A 27,830-nucleotide genomic window follows, 5' to 3' on the forward strand; every position below is an offset into this window, starting at 1 on the left:
AGGGGATAGGTTCAAGGTAGGTGTTTGTGGCGGCTGCGGTGGTGGTGGTGGTGGGTGGTGGTGGTTTTTGTTGTGGGTTGTTGGTTTTTGTTTGGTTGTTGTGAAGGGGGAAGAGGGCGGAGGATGAGGACCCCTTAGCAAATGGGAGCGGAAGGATGTCAGGAAAGGAGCCCAGAGGGGTTCGTGTGGGAATGGGCCAGGGCAGCTGGGAGGGGCTTGTGGGTAGTGCCTGAACAGAGGGGAAGGGAGAGCTGAAGGGAGTGCTGAGGGCCAGGGCGAGCAGGGGGGGACTGAGGTAAGGCTGTCAGCGGAGTTCCAGCAGACAGGTTCAAGTGAGGATGTTTTGGTTTTGGTTTTTGGCTTGCAGTGTGTGTGTGTGTGTGCGTTTGATTGTTTGTTTGAGAAGGGGGTAGAGGGGTGGATAGGTTGGATGCCTTTGAAGTGATGGGGAAAGTTCCCAGGAAGGGGGGGGTGTAGGTGGGTGGGGGCAGGGCGGGGCGAGGGGGGCGGGACCCGGTTGTGCAGAGCGCCTGCGTGGGGGTTGCGTGCGTGCCGTGGCGTGCGTGGGGGTTGCGTGCGTGCCGGGGAAGGGAGTCCCCGGAGCGACTGCTGAGGGCCACCGCGGCGAGCGAGCGTGGGTGAAGGAGCTGAGGATGTGAGCAGGGCTGCAGCGGGCAGGTCCAAGGTAGGTTTGTGTTTTATCTTTGTGAGAAGGGAAGAGGGTGCCTAGGATGCTTGGGAAAAGGGGGATGGAAGGTCCCAGGAAGTGTTTGGGGGAAAGGTGCGTGTTTGGGGCGGGACGAGGGGGGCGGGGAGCGGCTTGGGGGCGGCGCAGGCGTGGGGGTTGGGTGCGTGCAGGGGAAGGGAGCGCGCAGGGACTGTGGAGGGCCACCGCGAGCGTGGGGGCCGGAGGTGAGGATGGCAGCGGAGCCCCAGCTGAGAGGTTGAAGTTAGGGTTCCTTTTGAGCGGGTTCCTTTTGAGAGGCAGGAAGAGGGTGGATGGGATCCCTTGGAAAAGTGGAGGCGAAGTCTAGGAGAGGTCCTAGGAAGGGTTGGGCCTGTGCGGGTGCGGGGAGCGTGGAGGCGGGCGGGCACCCCTTGCCCCCAGAGCGTGCGTGGGGGTTGCGTGGGTGCAGGGGAAGGGAGGCGGGAGGGAATGGAGAGGGACACGGAGAGCCTGGGGCCCTGCGGGGAGGTTGTGAGGGGCATTCTAGGGGATAGGTTCAAGGTAGGTGTTTGTGGCGGCTGCGGTGGTGGTGGTGGTGGGTGGTGGTGGTTTTTGTTGTGGGTTGTTGGTTTTTGTTTGGTTGTTGTGAAGGGGGAAGAGGGCGGAGGATGAGGACCCCTTAGCAAATGGGAGCGGAAGGATGTCAGGAAAGGAGCCCAGAGGGGTTCGTGTGGGAATGGGCCAGGGCAGCTGGGAGGGGCTTGTGGGTAGTGCCTGAACAGAGGGGAAGGGAGAGCTGAAGGCCAGGGCGAGCAGGGGGGGACTGAGGTAAGGCTGTCAGCGGAGTTCCAGCAGACAGGTTCAAGTGAGGATGTTTTGGTTTTGGTTTTTGGCTTGCTGTGTGTGTGTGTGTGTGCGTTTGATTGTTTGTTTGAGAAGGGGGTAGAGGGGTGGATAGGTTGGATGCCTTTGAAGTGATGGGGAAAGTTCCCAGGAAGGGGGGGGGTGTAGGTGGGTGGGGGCAGGGCGGGGCAAGGTGGGTGGGGACCCGGTTGTGCAGAGCGCCTGCGTGGGGGTTGCGTGCGTGCCGTGGCGTGCGTGGGGGTTGCGTGCGTGCCGGGGAAGGGAGTCCCCGGAGCGACTGCTGAGGGCCACCGCGGCGAGCGAGCGTGGGTGAAGGAGCTGAGGATGTGAGCAGGGCTGCAGCGGGCAGGTCCAAGGTAGGTTTGTGTTTTATCTTTGTGAGAAGGGAAGAGGGTGCCTAGGATGCTTGGGAAAAGGGGGATGGAAGGTCCCAGGAAGTGTTTGGGGGAAAGGTGCGTGTTTGGGGCGGGACGAGGGGGGCGGGGAGCGGCTTGGGGGCGGCGCAGGCGTGGGGGTTGGGTGCGTGCAGGGGAAGGGAGCGCGCAGGGACTGTGGAGGGCCACCGCGAGCGTGGGGGCCGGAGGTGAGGATGGCAGCGGAGCCCCAGCTATGTATAGATTTCTAAGGTATCTCCAGACTCTTCTCCATAGTGGCTGTACCAGTTTACATTCCCACCAGCAGTGCAGGAGGGTTCCCTTTTCTCCACAGCCCTTCCAGCACTTGTTCTTTGTGGTTTTATTAATGGTCATTCTGATTGGTGTGAGGTGATATCTCATGGTTGTTTTGATTTGTATTTCTCTTATAATCAACGATGTTCAGCATTTTTTCATGTGTTTGTTGGCCGTCTGTGTATCTTCTTCGGAGAATTGTGTATTCAGGTCTTTTTCCCAGTTTTCCATTGATTGATTGGTTTTTTTGCTGTTGGGTTGTATAAGTTGCTTATATATTCTAGAGATTAAGCCCTTGTCAGTTGCATCATTTGAAACGATCTTCTCCCATTCTGTAAGTTGTCTTTTTGTTTTGGGTTTCCTTTGCTGTTCAAAATCTTTTCAGTTTGATTAGGTCCCATGGGTTTATTTTTTTTTCTCTAATTTCTATTGCTTTGGGAGAATGACCTGAGAAAACATTCATGATGTTGATGTCAGAGAGTGTTTTGCCTATGTTTTCTTCTAGGAGTTTGATGGTGTCCTGTCGTATATTTAAGTCTTTCAGCCATTTTGATTTTATTTTTGTGCATGGTATGAGGGTGTGTTCTAGTCTCATTGCTTTGAATGCAGCTGTCTAGGTTTCCCAGCAATGCATGCTGAATAGACTTTCCTTTTCCCATTTTATGTTCTTGCCTCCCTTGTCAAAGATTAATTGACCATAGGTGTCAGGGTTTATTTCCGGATTCTCTATTCTGTTCCATTGGTCTGTCTGTCTGTTTTGATACCAGTACCACACTGTTTTGATGACTGTGGCTTTGTAGTATTTCTTGAAGTCTGGGAGAGTTATGCCTCCTGCTTGGTTTTTGTTTCTCAGGATTGCTTTGGCGATTCTGGGTCTTTTGTGGTTCCATATAAAATTTTGGATTGTTTGTTCTAGTTCTGTGAAAAATGTCATGGGTAATTTGATCGGGATTGCAATGAATCTGTAGATTGCTTCTGGTAGAATGGCCATTTTCACAATATTGATTTTCCCAATCCAGGAGCATGGAATATCTTTCCATTTCTTTACATCTTCTTTGATTTCTTTGATTAAGGTTTTATTGTTCTCGGCATATAGGTCCTTTACCTCCTTGGTCAGGTGTATTCCGAGGTATTTGATTTTGTGAGGTGCAATTTTAAAAGGTATCGTACTTTTGTATTCCTTTTCTAATATTTCATTGCTGGTATACAGAAATGCAACTGACTTCTGAATGTTAATCTTATATCCTGCCACTTTGCTGAATTTATTAATCAGTTCAAGGAGTTTTGGGGTTGAGTCCTTAGGGTTTTCTAGGTATAGAATCATGTCATCTGCATACAGTGACAGTTTTAACACTTCTCTTCCTATATGGATGCCTTTTATTTCTTTTGTTTGTCTAATTGCTGTGGCTAAGACTTCCAAAACGATGTTGAAGAGCAGTGGTGAGAGTGGGCATCCCTGTCTTGTTCCAGATTTGAGTGAGAAGGCTTTCAGTTTTTCCCCATTGAGTATTATGTTTGCTGTGGGTTTATCATAAATGGCTTTGATTATATTCAGGAATGTTCCCTCTATACCCACTTTGGCGAGGGTCTTGATCATGAATGGATGTTGAACTTTGTCAAATGCTTTTTCTGCATCTATTGAGATGATCATATGATTTTTGACTTTTTTTTTGTGAATGTGGTGTATGATGCTGATTGATTTGCGTATGTTGAACCATCCTTGTGAACCTGGGATGAACCCTACCTGGTCATGGTGTATAATTTTTTTGATATGTTGTTGGATTCGGTTGGCTAAGATTTGGTTGAGAATTTTTGCATCTATACTCATCAATGATATTGGCTGATAGTTTTCTTTTTTGGTGGTATCTCTGTCTGGTTTTGGAATGAGGGTGATGGTGGCATCATAGAATGTCTTTGGCAGTATTCGTTCTTCTTCAACCTTTTGAAAGCGTTTAAGGAGGATGGGCACCAATTCCTCTTTATATGTTTGATAAAATTCGCCTGTGAATCCATCTGGTCCTGGACTTTTATTTGTAGGGAGTGATTTTATGACCTCTTCCATTTCATTTCTAGTGATGGGTCTGTTCAGTTGGTCTGTTTCTTCTTGATTCAGTTTTGGCAGGCTGTAAGATTCTAGAAAATTGTCCATTTCTTCCAGATTGTCAAACTTGTTGCCATATAGTTGTTCATAGTATTCTCTTATGGTTTTTTGTATTTCTGCAGTATCCGTTGTGATTTCTCCTTTTTCATTTATAATTTTGTTTATTTGGGTTCTTTCTCTCCTCTTTTTAGTGAGTCTGGCCAGGGGTTTGTCAATTTTGTTCACCGTTTCAAAGAACCAGCTCTTGGTTTTATTAATTTTCTCTATTGTTTTTTGAATCTCTATTTTATTGATTTCTTCATTGATCTTTAGAATTTCCTTCCTTCTGCTGACTTTAGGACTTTTTTGTTCTTCTTTTTCTAATTCGTTTAGGTGGAGGGTTAAGTTGTCCATTTGGGATCTTTCTTCTTTTTTGAGAAAGGCCTGTATTGCTATAAATTTCCCTCTGAGCACTGCTTTCGCAGCATCCCATAGATTTTGAGAGGTTGTGTCTTCATTATCATTTGTTTCAAGGTAGTTTTTGATTTCCTTCTTGATTTCTTCATTGACCCATTGGTTTTTAAGTAGCATGTTGTTTAGTGTCCATGGAGTAGGTTTTTTCTCTTTGCTTTTCCCATGGTTGATTTCTAAGTTCATGGCATTGTGGTCAGAGAAGATACTTGAGATAATTTCTATGCTCCTAAATTTATTGAGATTCGCTTTATGTCCCAATATGTGATCGATTCTTGAGAATGTTCCATGAGCATTTGAAAAGAATGTGTATTCTGATTTTTTTGGATGTAGTGTCCTGAAGATATCAATGAAGTCTAACTTTTCTATTGTTTCCTTTAGGATCTCTGTTGCTTTATTGGTTTTCTGTCTAGAGGATCTGTCCATTGATGTGAGGGGGGTGTTTAGGTCTCCTACTATGATTGTATTCTCATCAATATCTCCCTTTATGTCTGTTAATATTTGTTGTATGTATCTGGGTGCTCCTATGTTTGGGGCATATGTGTTGATGATAGTAACATCCTCTCCTTGGATGGATCCCTTAATCATTAAGTAGTGTCCTTCTTTGTCTTTCTTTATGTCTTTTGTTTTAAAGTCTATTTTGTCTGATATGAGCGTTGCGACTCCTACTTTTCTGTCATGTCTATTGACGTGAAATACTTTTCCCCACCCTTTCACTTTCAATCTATATGTATCTTTTGTCCTAAGGTGAGTTTCTTGTAGGCAGCATATTGAAGGTTTTTGCCTTTTTATCCACTCAGCCACTCTGTGTCTTTTGATTGGGGCATTCAGTCCATTGACATTTAAGGTGATAATTGATAGATGATTATTTATTGCCATTTGAACCTCGTGTTCCAGTTGATTCTATGGTTCTCCATTCTTCCTTTCTTTTTTTTTTTTTTTTTTTTTTTTTTTTTGTTGGATGGTCTCCTGTTATTATCTGCTTGAGTGTATTTTTTTTTTCATTTTTTGTAAATGCAATATTTGGTTTTGGCTTGTGGTTGCCCTGTTTTTTAAGTATGCTAACCCCTTCCCATAATTGTGTGTTTTAGCCTGATGGTCCTGTAAGTTCAAACACTTCATTACTATATTAAAAATTAAGAAGAGAGACATACATACAAACAAAAAGGGTTATTTACCTCCTAACATCCCTTGCCCACATTTTGTGGTTTTGATGACTCTTTTATTTTTTTCTTTTTAATTTTATTTTGTTTGAAGTATGTTCATGATTAAATCTGTATGCTGGCTTATTTGAGTGACTGCTCTCTGATTGCAATTTCCTCAGTCCTAGTTCTTCCTCTTCTTCTTCTTCTTTTTTTTTTCTTTTCTTTTTTCTTCCCTTTCCTTCCTTTTTGGTTTAGAGAAGCTCTTTCAAAATTTCCTTTAACCTGGGTTTTGTGTTGCTGTATTCTTTAAGTTTTTGTTTGTTGGGAAAAATTTTTATTTCCCCTTCTATTTTAAATGATATTCTTGCTGGATAAAGTATTCTAGGTTGCATATGTTTTCCTTGTAGCACTTTAAATATCTCTTGCCATTCCCTCCTGGCCTGTAGTGTTTCTGTAGAGAAATCAGCTGATATTCTTATGGGGGTTCCCTTGTAGGTAACATTCTGTTTTTCTCTTGCTGCCTTTAGGATCCTCTCTTTATCACTAACTTTTGCCATTTTTATTATGATGTGTGTTGGTGTGGGTCTGTTTGGGTTCAGTTTGTTTGGGGCCCTCTGTGCTTCTTGTATCTTGAACCCAGTATCCTTTAGATTTGGGAAGTTTCCATCGATAATTTCTTCAAATATATTTTCCATTCCCTTATCATTTTCTACTCCTTCTGGAATTCCTATTATGCGTAGATTGGCCCGCTTTATATTATCCCATAGGTCTCTTATATTGCTTTCCAGTTTTTTGATTCGGTTTTCTCTCTGCTGACCAGATTGAGTGATTTCCATTATTCTATCTTCCATATCACTGATGTGTTGTTCTGCATTATTCATTCTGGTTTTTACTGCCGTTAGTTCAGTTTGCGTCTCTGCAAATGAATGTTCTAGTTTCTCTTGGCTCCTCCTTATATTTTCTAGTTCCTTTCTGAGGGTATCTGCGTTACTGTTCATATCTTCTCTTAATTCCTTCAGTATTTTCCCTATTTCTCTTTTGAACTCCAGGTCTGTCAGACTGCAGAGATCTGTTTCATTGTTGACTGTTTGAGGTGAGTTCTCCTGTTGGTTTGACTGGGGGTGGTTTCTCAGCTTCTTCATCTTGCTTGTTGTTTTCTTTCTCCTTTTGGAGTTGTACTCTCCGTGATCGGGTAGTGTTTGCCTTGTCACTACCGTGGAATATTTCCTGAGGGCTGGCGTTGTTGGTCAATCTTTTTTAAGGCAGTGTGGCTTTTCTGGAGTGTTGATGGGGCTAACAGTGTTTCTTTGAAGCAATGGAGGACTTCCTGAGGGCAGACAGGACTGGGAGGTCCACCCCACGATGGTAGCAGATTTCACTTGGTCATGCAGAGCTTGCTCTGGTGTTTTTAGGCTGTGGGGTTCTTGCAGGGAGTTGGCGGTGTTGGGCAGCTGCTCTTCAGGGGTGCATCACCCCCTGGGGGCTGGAGAAGCTATCTGGGTCACTGAGAACCTGAGAGGCTCTTCCCTAGGGCAGCCCAACTCAGAAGGACAGCCTGAGAATGTAGGTGAATCTTTTCACAGTCTGGCTGAGCTTGTTGCAGCTTTTCTGGGCCGCAGGGGCCCTTCCAGGGGGCTGGTGGTGCTGAGCAGTTATTTCACGGGAGTGGGGCATCCCCTGGGAGCTTGGGCGGGTAGCAGGGCCCTTGGAGACCCAAGAGGCTCCTCCCCAGGGCAGCCCGACTCAGAAAAACCGTCTGAGATCTTTTCCCAACTCGGCCAGGCTTGTTGCAGCTTTTCTGTGCTGCAGGGGGTGCTGCCTGGAGCTGGCAGTCCTATGCAGCTGGTCCACTAGGTCTCAGCACCCCCTGGGGGCTTGGGCGGGTAGCAGGGCCCTTGGAGACCCAAGAGGCTCCTCCCCAGGGCAGCCCGACTCAGAAAAACCGTCTGAGATCTTTTCCCAACTCGGCCAGGCTTGTTGCAGCTTTTCTGGGCTGCAGGGGGTCCTGCCTGGAGCTGGCAGTCCTATGCAGCGGGTCCACTAGCTCTCAGCACCCCCTGGGGGCCTGGGCGGGTAGCAAGGCCCTTGGAGACCCAAGAGGCTCCTCCCCGGGGCAGCCCGTCTCAGAAAAACCGTCAGAGAATTAGGCCGATCTATTCACAGTCTGGCTAGGCTTGTTCTAGCTTTTCTGGGCTGCAGGCCTTTTCTAGGGTGCTGGTGGTGTTTGGTGCTGCTCTGCAGAAGTGTAGCCCCTCCAAAGGGCAAGCAGGCCTGTGCAGGGACAGCCCCTGTGGTGGTAGGCTTCAGGCAATTGTTGAGACCAGCCCTCCTGGATGGCAGGTTGCCCCAGGTCCAGCGAGAGCATAGGGGGTGGTGGGGGCGGGGGGGATGCACTGGGAAGCGCAGCTTTCTGCTAGCTAGCGGACCTGTAAGCTTGCTGTGGTGTGGGGGGTATTCTATGGGGACCCACCCCTTCTTCTCTCCCCTCCCCAGCACGGGTGCAGACCAGGCTCTTCTCCCAGGTTCCCTCTGAGGCGGCTTTCCACTTCCCCGCCCTTAGAGTATTGCTCCCTTCCTCTGCGACAGCTTTGTTTTCTAGTCTCCCAGGCAGTCTCTGCCCCTTCAAATGGTTTAGAGACCTCCCAAGCAGTTTCCGCTCTGCCCCGCCCCCTAGCCCGGGGACTAATCTCTGGAGCCAAGGTCTTGGTACCCAGCCCCCACCCAGGCGTCCCCCGGCCTCCTCTCGGGGACTAACCTTCAGAGGCGAGGTCTCGGTGCCCAGCCCCCAACCAGGCGTCTCAATTTTTGGTGACTTTGCCCGTAGTTCAGATGGTCCGTTGGGTTCTTGATGGGTTTTTCCGTACTCCAACTTACTGACTGCTACACTCTTCTCTGCATCTGGAGATTCCTCCGGTTCGTTTGATCTTTCCCCCGTGTAGGTGACTTTCCAGGGTGCGGGATCCCTTTCTCCTCCGCAGTTCCCTTTCGGGAGCGCCCATCCCACTCGGATTCACCTTCTCTCACTCTCCTCTTTTCTCCCGTTCTGCCCAATAATTTCACGAACTTCTTGCCGTTATTGGAGTTTAGGTTCCTCTGCCAGCGATTGGTTGCTGTTCTATGTGAGTCATTTCTTCTGTAGATGTGCTTTTTTTGTTGTGTTTGTGTGAGAGGGCGAGCGTGTCCCCCTACTCCTCCGCCATCTTGTCCTCCCGTATCGGATTTTTCTTATTCTTTAGCTCACCTTTAGTCCTTTACCCTAAGGAATAATCATACTTTGCATCTCTGCAGAAAGTTTTGTAGCAACCTAAGACTGTAAAATAAGACTTTGGCTAAAAAATGGTCTGTATCAATAAAACGGAAATTTATGTAGTGATGTATAATGATATTTTAGAAAATAATGTCAGGTTCATGATGCATTGTTATGGAAAAACAAAGGTTACAATAAAACACTATGTAAAGCAAGACCTGTTATTTTAAACATACAAATCAGAAAATAGAGGCTAGCATACAGAGAAGACTAGAAAGAAATTTATCAAAATATTAATAGTGATTATCTATGGGTAGTGGATTTCCTAGTATTTTTTTTTGTTTTGTTTTCCCTGTGCAACTAGATATTCCAAATGAACATTATGTTATCATTATAATTAATAAATTATTAAAAAACGCTGCCTTGAACATTGATAATATTTATTTGTGACAGTGTTATTTTACTGTTAGCTTATTTAATATTCTACTGTATCTTTTGGCTCCTAAAGTAACTCTTCCTTGAGAAAGTTAATTGAGCTGTTAGGTATGTAAACTTAGTATCTCAGGCTGTGTATAACTTCAGTTCAGGTCCTTTATATTGGTGGGTGAATTTAACCTTTGATAGACTTATCTATTGTCTTACTCAAAGTAGTTTCTTCAATAAAATTAGAATTTTCTATTTTACTTTAACCGATCATTTGGGAACTAGAGTAAAGTAATCCTTACTGAAGTTATCTTTAATTTTACTTTTCTAAAAGGAGTTGAATAAAGTCACTACTCAACTGGCTCAGGTCACTACACATTTGCAGGATAAGCAAGAATATGGCAGTCAGGTGAAAAGTCATCTTAAAGAATATAAAGAGAAACATCTCTCTTTAGAACAGAAAACTGAAGAATTAGAAGGTCAAATTAGGGTTTGTATAAAAGAAACTGAATTTCGCCATATTTTCTGTTCCTGTAGCAATGTAATTGATGACTCAGATGGAATCTAAGATTTCAAACTTTCAAACAAAGGTTAAGCTGTGATGTAAAAGTTTTAAAAATTAAAAAAAAAGAAAGATTTCTCATCATGGTGCAGGGGTTAACAAATCCGACGAGGAACCAAGAGGTTGCGGGTTCGGTCCCTGCCCTTGCTCAGTGGGTTAAGGATCCGGCGTTGCCATGAGTTGTGGTGTAGGTCGCAGATGCAGCTCGGATTCCATGCTGCTGTGGCTCTGGCGTACGTAGGCCAGCAGCTACAGCTCCGATCAGACCCCTAGCGTGGGAACCTCCATATGCCACGGGAGCTGCCCAAGAAATAGCAAAGAGACAAAAATAAATTAAATAAATAAATAAATAAATAAATAAATATATAAATGGAGTTCCCATCGTGGCGCAGCAGAAATGAGTCCAACTAGGAACTATGAAGTTTCAGGTTCAATCCCTGGCCTTGCTCAGTGGGTTAAGGATCTGGCGTTGCCATGAGCTGTGGCGTAGGTTGCAGATTTGGCTTGGATTTGATGTTGCTGTAGGCTGTGACATTGCTAGGTGTAGGCTATAGCTCTGATTTGACCCCTAGCCTGGGAACCAAAAAAAATTACCTGTGCTTTTTCTTGTTTGATTTTTGAATTCCATCTTTACTTTTAACTTCTTTGTTAAAGGAGGGCTTTTGCAAATAGCAGTTAACATATATACTGGTTCCATGGTATGTGTAAATATTTCAAAGAGACAGCCAACCAGGGATCTACTCTGTAATTATGAGGAACTTATTTTTTGTTTTGCTATATCATTCCTGTCTCTTTCCCTCTTTATTCCAGTATAATATTCAGGGATGGCATATTTCTTCCTATTTTAAACTTTACATTTATACTCTTTGGGTTTTGTTTCTAATTTAATATCATTTAAATTTATTATAATTTACACTATGGTAAACTTCTTTCTTTAATACAACTCCAGATGAAAGTTTGGAGCTAAAGAGATTAAGTGGCTACACATATGAGAGAAGGATTTGACCTGAGTCCCTTGTCCTTTAAATTAAAACTGCTGTAAGTTAAAAATTTCTCAAGTTACTATATATATAAGTTATACCTCCACTGTCAGATAAAGCACTTCTGTACAACTGTAGAATCCTGGGCTTTGAATTTGTATACATCCACATCCACATCAGTATAACGTGGAAGAAGAAAATTACACTTTCAGATCTTCTCTGCATTCCTTTTTTTATTTTCTTTATGGTCAATAACATGGCATGACAAATTACTCGACATAATGGTTGAAAAAAACAAAAAACTAATTTTTTAGATGAAGCCGTCTCATGAGAAGTCTATTTAAGTATCTTTTAAAAATAGTTATTTAGAACCAATAATATTTATTGTAACCTATCACAACATTGGATATTAGATATTTTTTCTAATCATTGTTTTAGGACGTATTCCATCTGTTACGTAGAATTAACATAGTTACATTGAGTGTCAAATATAAGCATTGAGTAAGAACTACAGGTACCTAGATTGGCTTATAAAATATTTAGGGCACAAAATTTTTTACTGCTATACAAGAAAATGCCTTGCTCATAGATTTTTGAACTATGTACTTAACAGTTTGACTTTTTTTTGGCTTCACCTATGGAATGTGGAAGGGCCTCAGCCAGGGATCAAACTTGCACCACCGCAGCAACCTGAGCTGCAGCAGTGACAATGCCGGATCCTTAATCTGCTGAGCCATTAGGGAACTCCTGACTTTTGTGAATTTGTAAAAGTACCCACAGTTATATCTACATGAATGACACAAAAATCACACTGTGAAGAACAATGATCTCTAGATGAAGAGATTGAAGAAGCAAAATCAGAAGTTTAATTGGTTTTATGTTTAGGGTCAATAGGTGTTAATGAGAAGGATGACATGACAACTGCATTTTAGTTGTGAATAGTTCTAATTATCTCAGTATTATTAACTGTGATTATAAAGGAGTACATATTTTAAGTGGGCCCATGTGTGAACCTGTTACTTAGTTTTTTCGGACTTTAGTTAATAAATTTTACGCAGGTAACAAATATAATTATTTTAAGTTTTTCTCTTAGAGTTAATTTTGAAAATTAAAAACTCAGTGACTGCTTCTCCTATAGGAAGCCTGCTGCTAGGTTTTCTTAAATATTCCATGATAAATGGCAGCTTTATTCAGTGAAAGCTTCAGAGTGTATTTTTTATTATAACAGATATTTTTGGCTATTTTTGTGTGTTATGTCAACACCAGTTTGAATGTAAACAAAAGTGGTATAATGTTATAGTAGATAATTGACATTAAAGTTATTATATTTCTTCAATAGAAATTGGAAGCTGATTCACTTGAAGTTAAAGCAAGCAAGGAGCAAGCTTTGCAGGATCTACAACAGCAAAGACAACTGAACACAGATTTAGAGCTTAGAGCTACAGAATTGAGTAAACAAGTTGAAGTGGAGAAAGAAACATAAGCTTAATGACTTAAGGGGGAGCATTGTAAACTAAGAATTAACATATTTTTAAGATTTCAATTTTATCATCACATCTTTAAGGATTTACTTGATTCTATAAACTGCTTATATTAACATGAATAAAAATAAATCCATATAATATGGTTAAATAGGAGGGCTTGTTACCAGTCACATTTCAGCAGACTTTGTCTTTAAATGCCAAATATTCCATTCCGACTGTGTTGACGGACTTGATCTGTGGCAAGAGCATGAAGATTTTTGACTCTCAGTAGTAAAGATGGAAGTTGGGTGCGTGGGAAAGTTACCTTTCAGAGAAATGAAATAAAACCCATCAATAATTAAGTTGTTTTACACCTTCATGGTTGCATCCTTGTTTTGGGAGGGATGACAAAATTTTTTTGTTCTCATATCTAGTACATTGGGTCCTGATACTGTGAATTTGAGGATATACAGGTGCAAATGGCATTTCTTCTCACTGATAACATCATAGTTTCCAGTGCTGACGTTTGGAGAGTACACCTGATCCTTTGTATCACCCAGTAACTTGGTTGTCACCTCTGGAAGCCAGTCATGTGTCTTTGAAGGTGACCTCTGAGTTGCTTCTTGTTCTCTTTCCCAAGGACACTTATGGGATCAGTGGTTCTTTCCACTTCTACTAAGGTTTTTTTTGTTTGTTTTTTTGTTTTTTCCCTTTATACTTTATGCGAACATTTCCTATGTTGGGTCCTGCCTTTCTAGAGTACTACCTAAGAAAGGCAAGCTAGGTAAACATATCTAGAGTTTGACTAAACCCTCAACCTTGGTTGAAAGGCTCAGCCCACATAACAGGGCACAGGGCCCACCTTTCTCAAGGGCCACTGATGCTATTCAAGCCCACCAACTTCCATCTTATATTTTCATTCCTCTGCAGTTTAATATATTTTCAAATATCTTTTGTGTTTTCTTCTTTGATCATGGTTAGTTAGAAGTATTTTGTTTACTTGTCAAATATTTGGGATTCTTGTAGATATCTTACTGTTACTGGTTTCTCATTTAATTCCACTGAGGTCAGAGAACATACTCAGACTTTTCAAACTGTTTTATTTAGGGCCCAGTATATGGCTTATCTTGGTTAATTTTCCATGGGTACACATATGTGTTGTTGGGTAAAGTATTCCATAAATATCAATTAGGTTGAGGTAGTTGATAATATTGTTCTAATCTTCCATATCCTTGCCATTTTTTCCCTTCTGGTCATTTCTATCAGTTTCTGAGAACGGAGTGTTAAGGTTTCCCAGATCATGTGTGGTTTTTTTTTTTTTCATTTTGATTTGTTTTGTTTTTTTATTACTAAGTGACTTTAAAAAAACAGCTAAGTTTTGCAGTCACTATGAAGGCCTTTATTTCTATTGCTGTCTTTGATTCACATAGTCATATGATTTTATAATAATTATTTGTGGGAAAGTTAAATAGCATAGTGAATAAATATATCAAGTCCTAATTTCAAGGTTGCTTGACATGGATTTTAATTATATTAAAATGGTAAAGTAATAATTAGTACAATGACTTTTCTGTTTAGACCTTTAAAAATCAGTGCGGTACAGGATCCTATGAATGTAGTTCACTTTTCTAGCTACTTTTTAGAAAGTAAAAGTAAGTTTCTGGGACTAAAAGTTAGAAATTTTCAAGGTATATGTGCAGCTCTGGTATTGTATTAATACCTAACTTCAATTATGTGGCTGATATAGCTTTTAATAATCTCTCTTTAACATATTGTTCAATTTATAGTAAGTACATTGATGGTAAAATACACTAGAAAGAGGATACATTCTAGAAATACTACTTTGCATCTGGTTTTATTTTCTCTTTAGAAACTTGTTGATCTTTAATATGTGCTTTTCCTTTGATATGCATATAAACATAATTGTATTCATTTTATGAAAAGAGAAGTCTTTAACTCTTACAGCAATATGTGCATTTCCTTATTCTTATAAATTTTTACTGATTTAGCTACAGAAAGCATTTTTTTAAGGGGCAAATAATAACAAATCTCTTACATAATCTGCTAGGTTCTAAGATTACAATAAATCTTTTGTCCTTCCTCTATCTGAAATGAGATATTCTTCTATTTTTTTCCTACTTACCTTATGTGTTTTGAAGTTTAAGTCGTTTCAAAGATATAATGTGTTTTATGTTTTCAAGGAAGGAGGCAAATTTCTGTATGTTCAGGGGCTAATAGGTTCTTTAGAGTACAGGGAAAACTTTTCTGGCTGTCGTAGGCTAGGTTTGCTCTATGCACAGTTTTCTTTGGGGATTAAGTCAGGGGCGTTAGATGGTCTTGACTTTACCACTAATTTATTTACTTGAGGTAAATCTTCTTTATCTGTTAAATAGTCAGAACAGATGTTCTACGGCATTTTTTTGGTTGTGTGGTTTTATTATTTTTTGACTAAATTTTTTTTGCTTTTTTTAAAAAAAAATTACAGTTAATTTATAATGTTGTACCAACTTCTGCTGTACAGAAAAGTGACCCAGTCATATACATGTATATATACATACACACACACACATATATACATATTACTTTTCTTATATTATCTTCCAAGATATAGTTCCCTGAGACTTGATATAGTTCCTGTGTTATACAATAGGACCTCATTGCTTATCCATTCTAAATGTAATAGTTTGCTTCTACTAACCTCAAACTCCCAGTCTGTCCCATTTCCCCTTGGCAACCACAAATCTGTAAGTCTGGGAGTCTGTTACTCTTTTGTAGATAGGTTCATTTTGTGCCATTTTTTTGAGGGGGGAGAGGCTGCCCATGGAGCTCCTGGGCCAGAGATCAGATTTAAGCTGCAGCTGAGACCTATGCCTCAGCTGCACCAATGCTGGATCCTTTAACCCACTGTGCTGGGCCAAGGATTGAACCTGCATCCTACCAATTCCATTGCGCCACAGTGGGAACTCCTGTGCCGTATTTCAGATTCTGCGTTTAAATGAAATAGGGTATTTGTCTTCCTCTTTTTTCTTAATTTCACTTGGTATGAGAATCTCTTGTTCCATATGTGTTGCTACAAATGGCATTACTTCATTCATTTTTATGGCTGAGTAGTATTCCATTGTATATATGTACCATATCTTCTTAATCCATTAATCTGTAGATGGACATTTAAGTTGTTTCCATGTCATGGCTATTGTGAATAGTGCTGCAGTGAACATGGGAGTGCATTTATCTTTTTGAATGAAAGTTTTGTCTCGATATATGGCCAGGAATAGGACTGCTGGGTCATATGGTAGTTCTGTATTTAGTTTTCTGAGGAATCTCCATATTATTGAACCTCCATGGTGGTTGTACCAATTTACATTCTCACCAACAGTGTAGGAAGGTGCCCTTTTCTCCACACCCTCTCCAGCCTTTGCTATTTGTAGACTTACTAATGATGGCCATTCTGACTGGTGTGAGGTGGTACTGGCTTGATACATTAAATTATTATTTTTACTTCTTAAGGATACAAAAAAGTTTAAAAAAGTAATAATTTATTTTGAATGGTAAATTAGAGGTGATAAATTATGCATTATTAAATTTTTTCTTAAATAGCATATCCAGTACAAAGTTGGATCTACAGAAGAAATCTGAAGCACTTGAAAATATTAAGCAAGTGCTTACCAAGCAAGAAGAAGGAAAAAAAAATCCTTAAACAAGAAAATAGAAAATTTAAGTCAAAATGCAAAAATGCAGCAGGAAGAATTGAATAACAAAATTCAAGCAGCAGTGACAGAACTACACAAAGTGAAGATGGAGAAAGAAACTCTAGTAACAGAGCTTTCTGGAGCAAAAGAGGAATTATCAAAAGTTTCTGATTCTTTGAAGAACTCCAGAAGTGAATTTGAAAAGGAAAGTCAGAAGGGAAAAGCTGCTATATTAGATATGGTTAGTTGTTTGTATTTACTTTTTTTTTTAAGCAGAAGTGATAATATTTAAAATGTACTGATTCTTCTGCCTAATTCATATTTGACATTTTCTTTTTTGCTTTATAGGGCCACACCCATGGCATGTGAAAATTCCCACAGGAGGGGTTGGATTGGAGCCACAGCTGCAGGCCTACAACACAGCCACAGCAATGTGGGATCTGAGCTGCATCTGTGACCTACACAACAGCTCATGGCAATGCCAGATCCTTAACCCACTGGGTGAGGCAAAGGCCAGGGATCAAACCCGTACCGTCATGGTTACTAGTTGGATTCATTTCTGCCAAGCCACAATGGAAACTCCTAAAAAAAAGATTTTCATGTTACTTTTATGTTCCTTTCTGTTTGGAGAAAACATCTATCTGTACACATTCCCTCTTAAAGTATATGTGATTATTTTTATTTATCATTTCAACACTTTCTTTTTAAGAATTTCCTTGCTTCCTTTTTTTTGAAGCATATTATTCTACGTTTAAAATAGCATAATTTGGAATTACCTGGTGGCTCAGGGAGTTAAGGATCCAGCATTGTCATTGCTGTGGCTTGGGTCATTGCCGTGGTGTGCATGGGTTTGATCCCTGGCCAGAGAACTTTTGCACACCACAGATGTGATCAAAAAAACCAAACCATATCCACAACCACATAAGTTATTTAATTTAATTAATTCTGTGACAAAAAATGTGGCTTCCAAACCAAAGTTTTCTAAAATCTTGCCCAAATACTATCTAAATTATTTATTGTGACTCTTGGTTGATGATTGAAACACTTAGCCTTTTCCTGTTCCTCCTTCCTTACTGCTATAATACTTGCCTGTTTTTATTAATGAAATGGGATTATTTTGTCCCATCTTCAATGATCAGCAATTCTGGTTTATTTCCTTCTAACGACCTTATAAGCTTGTAAACCAAAAGTCTTATTTTACTACAGATATTTTCGGCATAATATAGTTTCCATTTTTTTAGGAGAAAACCTGCAAAGATTTAAAGCATCACCTTGAAGTACAGATAGAATGCGCACATAAGGAACAGAATGAACTGAAAAACTCACTTGAAAAAGAGGAGCTAAGATTTTCTTTTTCTGTAACAAAATATGTTATAGCATAATAAGGTATTTATATTTTCAAAATATTTTCAGTGATAATTAGGTCAAAAGAAGGTTTATTTCATTTGTGTTCTACCCACTACTAAAAAGAGTTAACCTAGTTTTTGATAAGAGGCCTAAAATAAAAGTAGTTAATTAAAGATGGAAAATTGAGTAATCTAACTATAGAGTTATAATTAGATAATTTAGATTAAGGCAGACTACTATGGATAAAAAAAAGTCTTGATAGGCTTTCCATAGAAATGAAATTTTAAGGGCAATTTCATGGACATTGATATTAATATATTTGATAATGGTTGTTTAACAATGAAGAGATTTGTTGGCGTTCCTGTCATGGCTCAATGGTTAACAAACCCGACTAGTGTCTATGAGGATGCAGGTTTGATCCCTGGCCTCGCTTCGTGGGTTAAGGATCCAGCGTTGCCATGAGCTGTGGTGTAGGTTGCAGATACAGCTTGGATCTGCTGTTGCTGTAGCTGTGGTGGAGACAGGCATTTACAGCTCCGATTTGACCCCTAGCCTGGGAATCTCCATGTGCCACAAGTGCGGCCCTAAAAAGACAAAAAAAAAAAAAAAAAAAAGATTTTCTGTGGTTAATACTTCTGTTGTTCTCCATCAAAAGAAGCAAGAGTATAATATACATTAAGCGAGTATAGTAATATGTTGCTATTTTTTCTGAAGGCATACCTCCAGCAGCCAGAGTCCAGGCATGTAGCTTTCTAGAGATCTGATTTGATAAAGTAGTGAAACCTGGTCCTGACACATCTGTAGTGTTGTGTTCTGGTTGTTGCTTGAAAGAAGACACCTGTGTTTTAGATGCCAACATGTAACTGGCAAAATTATGGTGGTTTAGTGTATAAGTTCTGAATCCAGATTGTCCAGATTTATATCCTGGTTGTGCCACTTAATAGCTGTGCTGTCTTGCCTTGTCTTAGGCTGACAACTTGATCTCTCTGTGTTCCAGTTTTCTCAGTAGAAGATAAGGCTAATAAGAGAATGTTCACTATAGAATTATTTTGAGAAATAAATTGGTTAATATATTTCAAAGTGCTTAGAAAACCAGCTTAACAAAATAAATGGTCAAATGTTAGCTATTACTTTGTCATTGGTTATCATAACCAGTGGTACTTGTTAATCATTATTGTTACACTACCTGATTCCTGCTTTGCACAAAATATTTCCCTTTGTGTTGGAGATAAGCTGAAGCACTGAATTTTTTTCAAAAGTTACTCAGAATACGGTCAAATTGCTCAAATTATGTTCATAGTGAAATATGCATAAAACATGAAACATGACCTTAGCTAGAAATGTCGGAGAATGTGTAGTTCTCCTTGGCCACAGAGGAACCTCTCTTAGCTTCTATATGATGTCTAATTTTGAACAGAACTATATCCTAGTAGATTGTAAAAAGAAGGTATTAACAAAATATTCCTCAGATCTCTAAATGACAAATTGTGTGCGGTATAGTTTAGTTTCATCAAATACTAAACATATTTGCCAAAATTATTTTGGTTTTATTGCAGTTAATATGAAGCTATCCTTTCTGATGGTGGCTAACAGGCTCAGGTAGCATTTGCATATCCTTGAAAGGCAGTAGACATTTCAGCAATCTAGAGATGAATGCTGTTTTTCCCTATGTTATGATGTAAAGGAATAGTCCATTTCCAAGCTCTATCCAAATATATAAGTTAAAAAGGAAAGGAGGATTAAACAAATATTGAAGATTAATTCAGCATGCCATCTAATAGTGTATAGTGTCAGTCATGAAAGCTCTGTGAGGACAGGGATTTTTCTTTTGTGGTTTACTAGTGGATTGTTTATGGCCATCAGACCCAGTAGTTTCTACTTAGAGTAGTGCTTAGCTTGAAGTAGGGTGAATGGATAAAAGAATGCTAAACAGATTTTTATTTTCTTTTAGACTTCTCATCAGTTGAAATTGGAGTGCAATTCAATGCAGGGACAACTAATGCAGGCCCAGAAGAGTTTAAAACAAAAGGAAAAAGAAGAACAACGACTTCAGGGTAACAGAAATGAGTTAAAGCAACTGACTGAACAGAAGAAAAAGCAAATTGAAGCACTCCAAGGAGAGATTAAAAGGTAGTGATATTTGTTTTCTTTTTATGGGAAGATAGTGATATTTGTTTTCTTTTTATGGGAAGCAAAATTGTGCATTGAAAATAGTAACATGATAATTAACACTGATGAGGTGCAACAAAGAAAAATTTATACATGCTCAAATTTTTTGAAGTTAAAATACACAACTGTACTTCTATGATTGACTAAGTCTGGATTTCCATTCACTGTAATCATGTTGTTCGATAATTCTTATAACACTAATCATTTGTTTGATAGACAAAACTTTTTGTAAAATAAGATACAACAACATTGAGAAAAATGTATAAACATCTCTAGTGTATTAGAAAATTTTAAAGGAATTTAGCAATAAATTATCCTTATTAAGGGAAATAATCAAGATAAAAAATCACAATGTGAGATATATTTATATCTACTATAACGTATATAATGTAGGTTTCATATGGTTATAATTGTTTGATACTTTTAAGTTAAATCATAATGGTTTTTATTTCCAAACCTATGATAAGTTATTATTAAGCATCTGTTGTTCATTCTTAAATATGTTTTAATATTTGTCCAGACCAAGAGTTGATAAAAGTGGAATGAACTTAGTGTTTGAACAAAATGAGGTTTTCCTCATGGTTGTTCTATGTTAATTCATGCAGGGAGAAGGGAGATATAAAATCCTTAATATGTAGAACCAAATACTTCATAGCATTAAGAGCTGGCTTGTCATATTACTAGAGGAAAAAAAATAACCCCACAAATACATTCTTTTATGTGGACCTCTGTTTTACAACCATTATTATGGCTGCTTTACAAAAGAGTAATTTTCTAATGACCCTTTATTCTTTTTTTGTGTGTTATCATATGTAATCAGAAGTCAGGATATAATTATCACAATATGTATTTTGGTTTATGATTTGATATCTTGAGTTCATTTGTTTTTTCAAAATCCATTAGCCTCAAGAGTTCCCATTGTGGCTCAGGGGTTAAAGAATCTGACTAGGAACCATGAGGTTTCAAGTTCGATCCCTGGCCTTGCTCAGTGGGTTAAGGATCTGGCAGTTGTGGTGAGCTATGGTGTAGGTTGTAGACGAGGCTCAGATCTGGCATGGCTGTGGCTGTGGCATAGGCTGGCAGTTGCAGCTCCAATTAGACCCCTAGTCTGGGAACCTCAATATGCCTTGGGTGCAGTGCTAGAAAAAGACAAAAACAAACAAACCAAAGAAATCCATTAGTCTCATATTAAAGTATTCCTTAGATCATTTTTATAGCACCTGATTTAATAAGTAAAAAGTCTTAACAACTATTAGCACATTTTCTTTTTTTTAAATTACTAGCTACAACAAGATTTCTTCCAGATTTATGGTTAATGTATATTTCTTCTACTTTGCATGGCTTTACTAGATACCACCTTAAGAATTATGAGATTTAGAGGAAGTGTTGTTATCAGTAGTTGTCTTACATGGGTCTGTTAAAACAAATATACCATAGACTAGGTGGCTTAAAACAATAAGCATTGATTTCTCAGAGTTCTGGAGACTGGGAAACTTAGAATAAAGGTACTTGGCATAGCTAGTGTCTGATGAGGGTCCACTCTGGCTTGTAGACAGCTGTATCCTGATATGACTGAGAACAGTTATCTCATTCCTTCTTAGAAGGGCACTAATCCCATTCACAAGGATTCCACCCCCATCATCTAATGATCTCCCAAAGATCCACTTCTACATACCATTACATTGGGGATCTAGGCTTAAACGTGCATTTTGGAGACATTCATTCACAGTAAGTAGTTCACTTATGCTAGTGCATGGATGCCAGAAAAAGGGACACAATTTTTAACCCTGAGGGAGTGCTGGGTGGATATCCAGTCTCTAAATTAGTTTTGGAATTTGGAGTAACTAGAGAATCATTGAGAGGCAAGAGTAGTTTGGCTTTATTGAGGAGCAGCATAATATCCTGGAAAGAAGGTAAATTTTAGAGTCAGGCAGATCTGAATTTAAATTTCATGTTATACGTATTATTAGGTTTATGGTCACAGGGAAGTGATTCATCTTTCTGAATTAATATAATGGGGTCATAGAGTTGTTGTCTACTCTGCCAGTGTCATGTTGCAAACAAAATAGTTGTGGGATAGTATATGGAAGTAGGCAAGCTGTGATCCAAGACTGTCAGTGCGCACGGCAAACCACACAGTGATGGTCTGTGGAAACTTATTAGTGGGCCACAGGGAAATAGGAAAAACAGGGATAAAGTTTAGGGTATAGATGTGTATGTGTACATACACTATATATAAGACACACATGCATATACTTCCTTTTTTTTAATGTGATTGTTTGGGAACCACTGAACAAGGATCCAGCACGGCTGTAAGTTATCGGTTCCTACAGCAACTTTATTTGAAACCTAATGTGGGAATACAGATTGAATAGGATATGGCCCCTATTCTTAAGTAGCTTATAATTTAATGAGGAAGCTGGTATGTAAGGACAAAGAAAATTGTAATAAAAAAGAGAAAAAAATAGAGCTCAGTAGAAGTTTTGGCTGGCTTTTTAGAGGAGCTGGCATTTCAACTGGATCTTTAAAGATGATTATAATTTTGAAAAGTTAAAAAAAGGAAGAAGGAGTTCCCATTGTGGCTAAGTGGTAACGCACCTGACCAGTACCCATGAGAATTCGGGTTTGATCCCTGGCCCTGCTCAGTGGGTTAAGGATCCAGCATTGCCAGAAGCTGTGGCACAGATGCGGCTTGAATCTGGTGTTGCCATGCCTGTGGTGTAGGCTGGCAGCCTCAGCTCCGAATTGTCCCCTAGCCTGGGAACTTCTATATGCCATGGGTTCTGCCCTAAATAAATGAAGAAAGCAGATATTTCAAGGAGGAAGCAATACTAGCAAAGTTTTTGAAACTTAAAAAGATGTCATTATAGGAGGTTCGCTATTGGAATACATGGTAAGTGGAGAAGTGAGGGGAGATAAGGCTACAGAATTGGGTGAAGTAAGATCAGAGTAGATGGATAACTGTTTCTACATTAAATACTTGATATTGGAAGGTTAAAGGTTTTTAAGAAGGGGGAAATGTGATCATACCTGTTTTAGTACAAAAACTGATCACTGTGTGAAGGGTAAATTGCAAATGACGGACCCTCCTGTATTCTCCTTTGGAATGTTGGATTTAATTCCATTAAAATAATTATCAAACTGTTACATTGACCTGTTGTTTTTTTTAACCTACCCACTAATAAATTTGAATTTCCAAAATCAGAGAACTGTGTTTTCTAACAAATAAGCTATCAGTGATTTAAAAAGAATGAATGGATGAATCAATGAATGAGCCTGTCATTTGGAGTTGATAAAATGAAGGTCCAAATATAAGCCCCAGAGGGCAATGATGATCATTGTTAAGACTTTGTAGAGTACTTTGGTGAATAAAGAGAAAGAAATCTGGATTTGTGGGGGGTGATGTTAAAGTAGTAGTCTACCAAAAAAAAAAATGCAGTATAGTCTTCAACATGAAAAATAATGTCATAATGAAGAATCATTGGAGGGGATATGGGGTATTATCTGATAATGTATGGGTGATCAATGCCCTTCCCCCCCTTAGGCATCCCCTTCCCCACCATCTCCCAGCAATCTGCTTCCTAACTCAGTTGCACCTATCTCTTTTTATTTATTTTTTTTGGCTGCACCCATGGCACTCAGACGTTGCTGGGCCAGGCACTGAATCTGAGCTGCAGCTGCAGCCTATGCCACAGCTGTAGCCATGCGAGATTGCTTCACCCACAGCACCACAGTGGGACTCCTCTATCTCCTTTTCTTATTTCCCAACTTCCATAATCTTTGTCCAGGTTTTGTCTTATATGGACTATTATAAGATCCTCTTAGTGGAGTTTTGGGCTCTATTTGTCCACTTCCCATCTATTTGTCATTCACTCATTCAAGAAATATTACTAGGTATGTATTTTATGCCATGGGCACATTTCTGGGTGTTGGAGATGTGGCTGTGAGCATACAAGTAACCTGTTCTCATGGATTTACACCTTCTTGAGGGGGGAAGAGGCTTCACAAAAGACAGTGATGGATTTAGCCCTGCTAAAAGGCTGGGTGATCAAAGAAGCTTCTCTGAAGAGGTTTGAGCTGGTACATGAAATACACGAGCCATACATACAGTGCTCAGGAGAACAAGTACAGAGATCTTTGGCTACAGCAAGCATGGTAGTTTCTAAAAACAAGTATAGTAGGAGAGAGGAAGAGTAATATGAGCTGAGCTCAGCGAAGCAGACAAAGCATAAACATGCAAACTTGTAGATTATAACAGAATGATATATTTTATTTGAAGGACAATTAGAATCAATTAGGAAATTTTGAGCAGAAAATGATGGGATATGACTGAAGGGAGATAAAGGAGCAAGCAAGGAGGGCACTGAAAAACTATTGCAGTAGTCCAGAAAGTCCATGATGATGGCATGAACTAAAGTGTTACAAGTGAATGATTTGGAAGTGTCTTTTGGAAGTTAAATCATCAGGGCTTGCTGATAGATTGGATGGTGAGAGATGCTGGAAAGAAGAGTCAGGAATAACTCTAGGTTTCTGGCTTGTGAAGGTGGATGGATGGCCATATTTATTGGGGGAAATAGTAGCTTTTTGAGGAGGAGGATTGTTGTCAGGAGTCAAGAATTCTGCTTGAGGTAGATATCTATCAGTCAGTCAAGGGAAGATGTCTGGGAAGTCCTTTGATATAATGAGCTCAAAGTTCAGGCAGAGGTTGGAGCTAGAGACTTAAATTCAGAAGTCAACTGTAAATAAAGTACTTAAAGCTATGAGTCTAGTTAGGATATTCTAAAGAGAGACTGTTTATAGAATAAAAGCAGCCTAGGGATGGAACCCTGGGGTCTTGTACTACAGAGCGATCAAAGGCAGTAGTAAGAGATTTTAGGAAGGAAGAATAACCAGTGAGGTAATAGGTTAACCTAAAACACAAGATGTTTTGGAAACCAGGTTCAAGAAATGTTTCTAGCAGGGACCATCATCAGCTATTTTAAGGACTGCTGGAATGTTCAGTAAGATGTGGACAAGAACATGAATATTGGATTGTGGAACAAAAAGGTTGCTGATAAATTCAACAGCAGGTTCATGGAAGTAGTAAGTTTATTTTAAAAGCCAAGTGCTTCTTCTCATACTATACATACATATCTTCTAATTACATCATAATTTGTGCACATCTCTTGAATCTTCTTAAAGACTGAAAACAAGTTTAGAGGAGTTGGACCTTTGCAGGATTTTCATTTCTTTTTCTGCCTTGATGTTAATGAACATGCCCTTAGAAATTTCTTGGGTCATTCTTGAATTTTAGGGAGCAGAAACAATACACTTGAGCTCAGTAATGGCTTTGAAATTCTTTCATGCAGAAAATTCCTCTAGTTCAACCTTAACTTTCAGCATCTTCTAAAGCATGCATAGCACTCTATCTTCCATCAGAAAGTAGTTGTTACTCTCAGTCTCCTGAGACCTTGGTACTTGACACTTACCAGTGAAAATATTTTTTTCTTTACTTAATTCTTTTTTTAATTGGGACTTGTCAGATTTTGTAATTCTTTAATTTTGTATTTCTAAGTAAGATACTCTTTATTACAGTAGAATTTTAAGACATAACTTTAGTTTGTTCTCAGGAATCTTAGTTATTGGATTTCATTCTGTATTTGTAACTGGATTTTTGTATGCATACTGTTTTAAATAACTTGTATGTTTCAGATAGAACTTGAGAATAAACTACAGCAGCAGTCAACACAAGCAGCACAGGAACTTGCAGCAGAGAAAGAGAAAATATCAGTGTTACAAAATGCCTATGAAAAAAATCAGGAAAATCTAAAGCAGCTTCAGTCTGATTTCTATGGGAAGGAATCTGAACTTCTTGCCACAAGCAAGATCTCAAGGTATCATAAAAACTCACTATGTTATTGATAAATATTAAATGATTGATCTGAACCCAGATGGGCAGGGAATGTTAGTATTTGTGGAATATCATACTTGTTTTCTTTTGAATTATTTTTGGAGAAATATGCTTTTTAAAAAATAAGTTGTGGGAATTCGTGTCGTGGCTCAGTGGTAACAAACCCAACTAGTATCCATGAAGGTGAGGTTTTGATCCCTGGCCTTTCTTAGTGGGTTAAGGTTCCAGTGTTGCCATGAGCTGTGGTGTAGGTCGCAGATGCAGCTTGGGTCCCGTGTTGCTGTGGTGTAGGCTGGCAACTGTAGCCCTGATTTGTCCCTTAGTCTGTGAACTTCCATATCCATGGGTGCAGCCCTAAAAAGGCAAGGAAGAAAAGGAAGGAAGAAAGGAAAAGAGAAAAGAAAAAGAATTCTACTGCAGTGCCTTGGGGAGGCATGGGTTTGATCCCTGGCCTGGAGCAGGGGGTTCAAGGACAGCTGCCACTCAGATTCAATCCCTGGCTTGGGACCTTCCATATGCCATGGGTGTGGCCATTTAAAAACAACCACAAAACCCCATACAAATGTATCTTTTAATAGTGAAATAATTTGGAAATATGTTAACTGTCGTATTAGCTTATCAAAGGACTTTGCTGCCTATGTAAAAACAATAACTTATAAAGGACTGCTGTTAGAAAATCCAAGGAGTTTTCAATGTAAACCACTTGTGAAAATGGAAGCAATTTTATTGTTGCTTCTCAAGAAAGACTGACTTTAATTTTATGGATTTGTTAACTTCCCAAGACTATTGGAATGCATAATGGTTAAAATCGGGAGATTATAACTCAAAGTAAATTTAACCTTAATTATCTAAACATATCTGGATACCTTGTCCTTGGCAATACTACTTGATTAGATAAAGTATCATTAAAATGAATGATATACAAAAAAGGTAAATAATTTTTATGTAGCATTAAGTTAACAGTTCTCTACAGGAGATGGAACATTTCTATTCTCTCAAAGAAGACTTAGCCAGTCCTCTTTTTTGTCGTGGTGAAATATTATGCTTTTTGATCCTTTAATGTGTATGGTTTTTTGTTTGTTTGTTTCTTTGTATAAAGTGCCTTATTGACAAATTTTGTCAAATCACAGAATATTTATAATATACATAAATATACTATGTTTTATTCATAAGCTGTTTTAGGGAAGGCTTTATGAAGGAGGTAGGACTTGACCAGGTCCTGAAGGATCTAAGAATTTGAATACCCAGAGTCCTGAGAGAGATCCGTTCACTCAGGGGCACATTTGAGAAAAGGTGCTGCAGCAGGAACCAGCAAAGCTGGGAGTCAACATAATTGTCTTGCCAGAGTGATGGTTGGTGTCTGGAAGTTTAAAAGGTTGGGTTCAAATTGTGAAGTATCTTAGATGCCTAGCAGGGATGACTGGAGTTTATATTTGGGGGAGAGGAGAAGAGTCATCTAAGCAGAGGAATAAAATGAAAAAAAAAATTTGTAGGCAACTTAACCTGGAAGTTGTTTAAAGACAGCTTAGTTTGGACCTGAGGTAAATTAGTGCCATGGAGATTAAAGAGGCTGTCTCCCTTCCTCCTCCATAAACTCCAGCAGTCTAGGTGTGAATTGATTATGACTGGGGTTAAAAAGGTTGGAACAGAAGAGATTAATGGGAGAGAGACAATGAAACAAAAAGGATGAATAACATATAGGTAGAGAGGAGGTGAAGGAATTGTTGGTGACTAATGATCTGACAAAGAAACAGGAGATTGGGTAAAAGAATTTTCATAGGGCCAACAATAGATATTTTATATATATCAAGTTCAAAATCAACAAGTTGTTTTAAGGAAAAAAATAGCACCTCGACATTTAGAAAGCATCTTACTTGCTGTATTCTCTAAGTAGCTTTAAATTACTATTTTTTTTCCCTTTAGAACACTATTGAAAGTTGGGGAGGGTTGGTGGAAGAGTTTGGACTTTATCCTAAAAGAAGGAGGATTTGCAAGGATTTGTATTTTATTTAGGCCAATAACTGGCAGCAGGATAAGGATGGATTGTAGGGGAACCTGGGTGAATGTGGGGATGAGACAGAGGAGACTGTGCCATAGTCCAAGTGAAGATGATGGTGGCTTGAGCTGGTAGGAGGAAGGATGGGAAATGCAGATGAACTGGAAGG

General features: G+C 39.5%; 1 protein-coding gene across 10 annotated transcripts in view; it reads left to right on the forward strand.

Annotated features, from left to right (window-relative positions):
• Window positions 1-1,738: 1,738 nt before the first annotated feature.
• The window catches only part of LOC146398976 (uncharacterized), a 79,706-nt gene continuing 53,614 nt past the window's right edge, over window positions 1,739-27,830 (forward strand). For 9 of the 10 annotated variants that reach the window (XM_084980916.1, XM_084980917.1, XM_084980921.1 and 6 more), the window contains exons 1-5: window positions 1,739-1,887; window positions 16,168-16,500; window positions 17,501-17,645; window positions 19,558-19,736; window positions 25,467-25,648. The gene's annotated coding sequence lies outside the window, so the exon portion shown is untranslated. The remainder of the gene's footprint in view (window positions 1,888-16,167; window positions 16,501-17,500; window positions 17,646-19,557; window positions 19,737-25,466; window positions 25,649-27,830) is intronic. The other variant, XM_084980920.1, reaches the window with a different exon arrangement.

Source organism: Sus scrofa, chromosome 10 (assembly GCF_054392235.1).
Source record: "Sus scrofa isolate SSC_HxYL_T2T_F1_AM1 chromosome 10, Sscrofa_HxYL_maternal_Yorkshire_Landrace_v2.0, whole genome shotgun sequence".
Lineage (NCBI taxonomy): Eukaryota > Metazoa > Chordata > Mammalia > Artiodactyla > Suidae > Sus > Sus scrofa.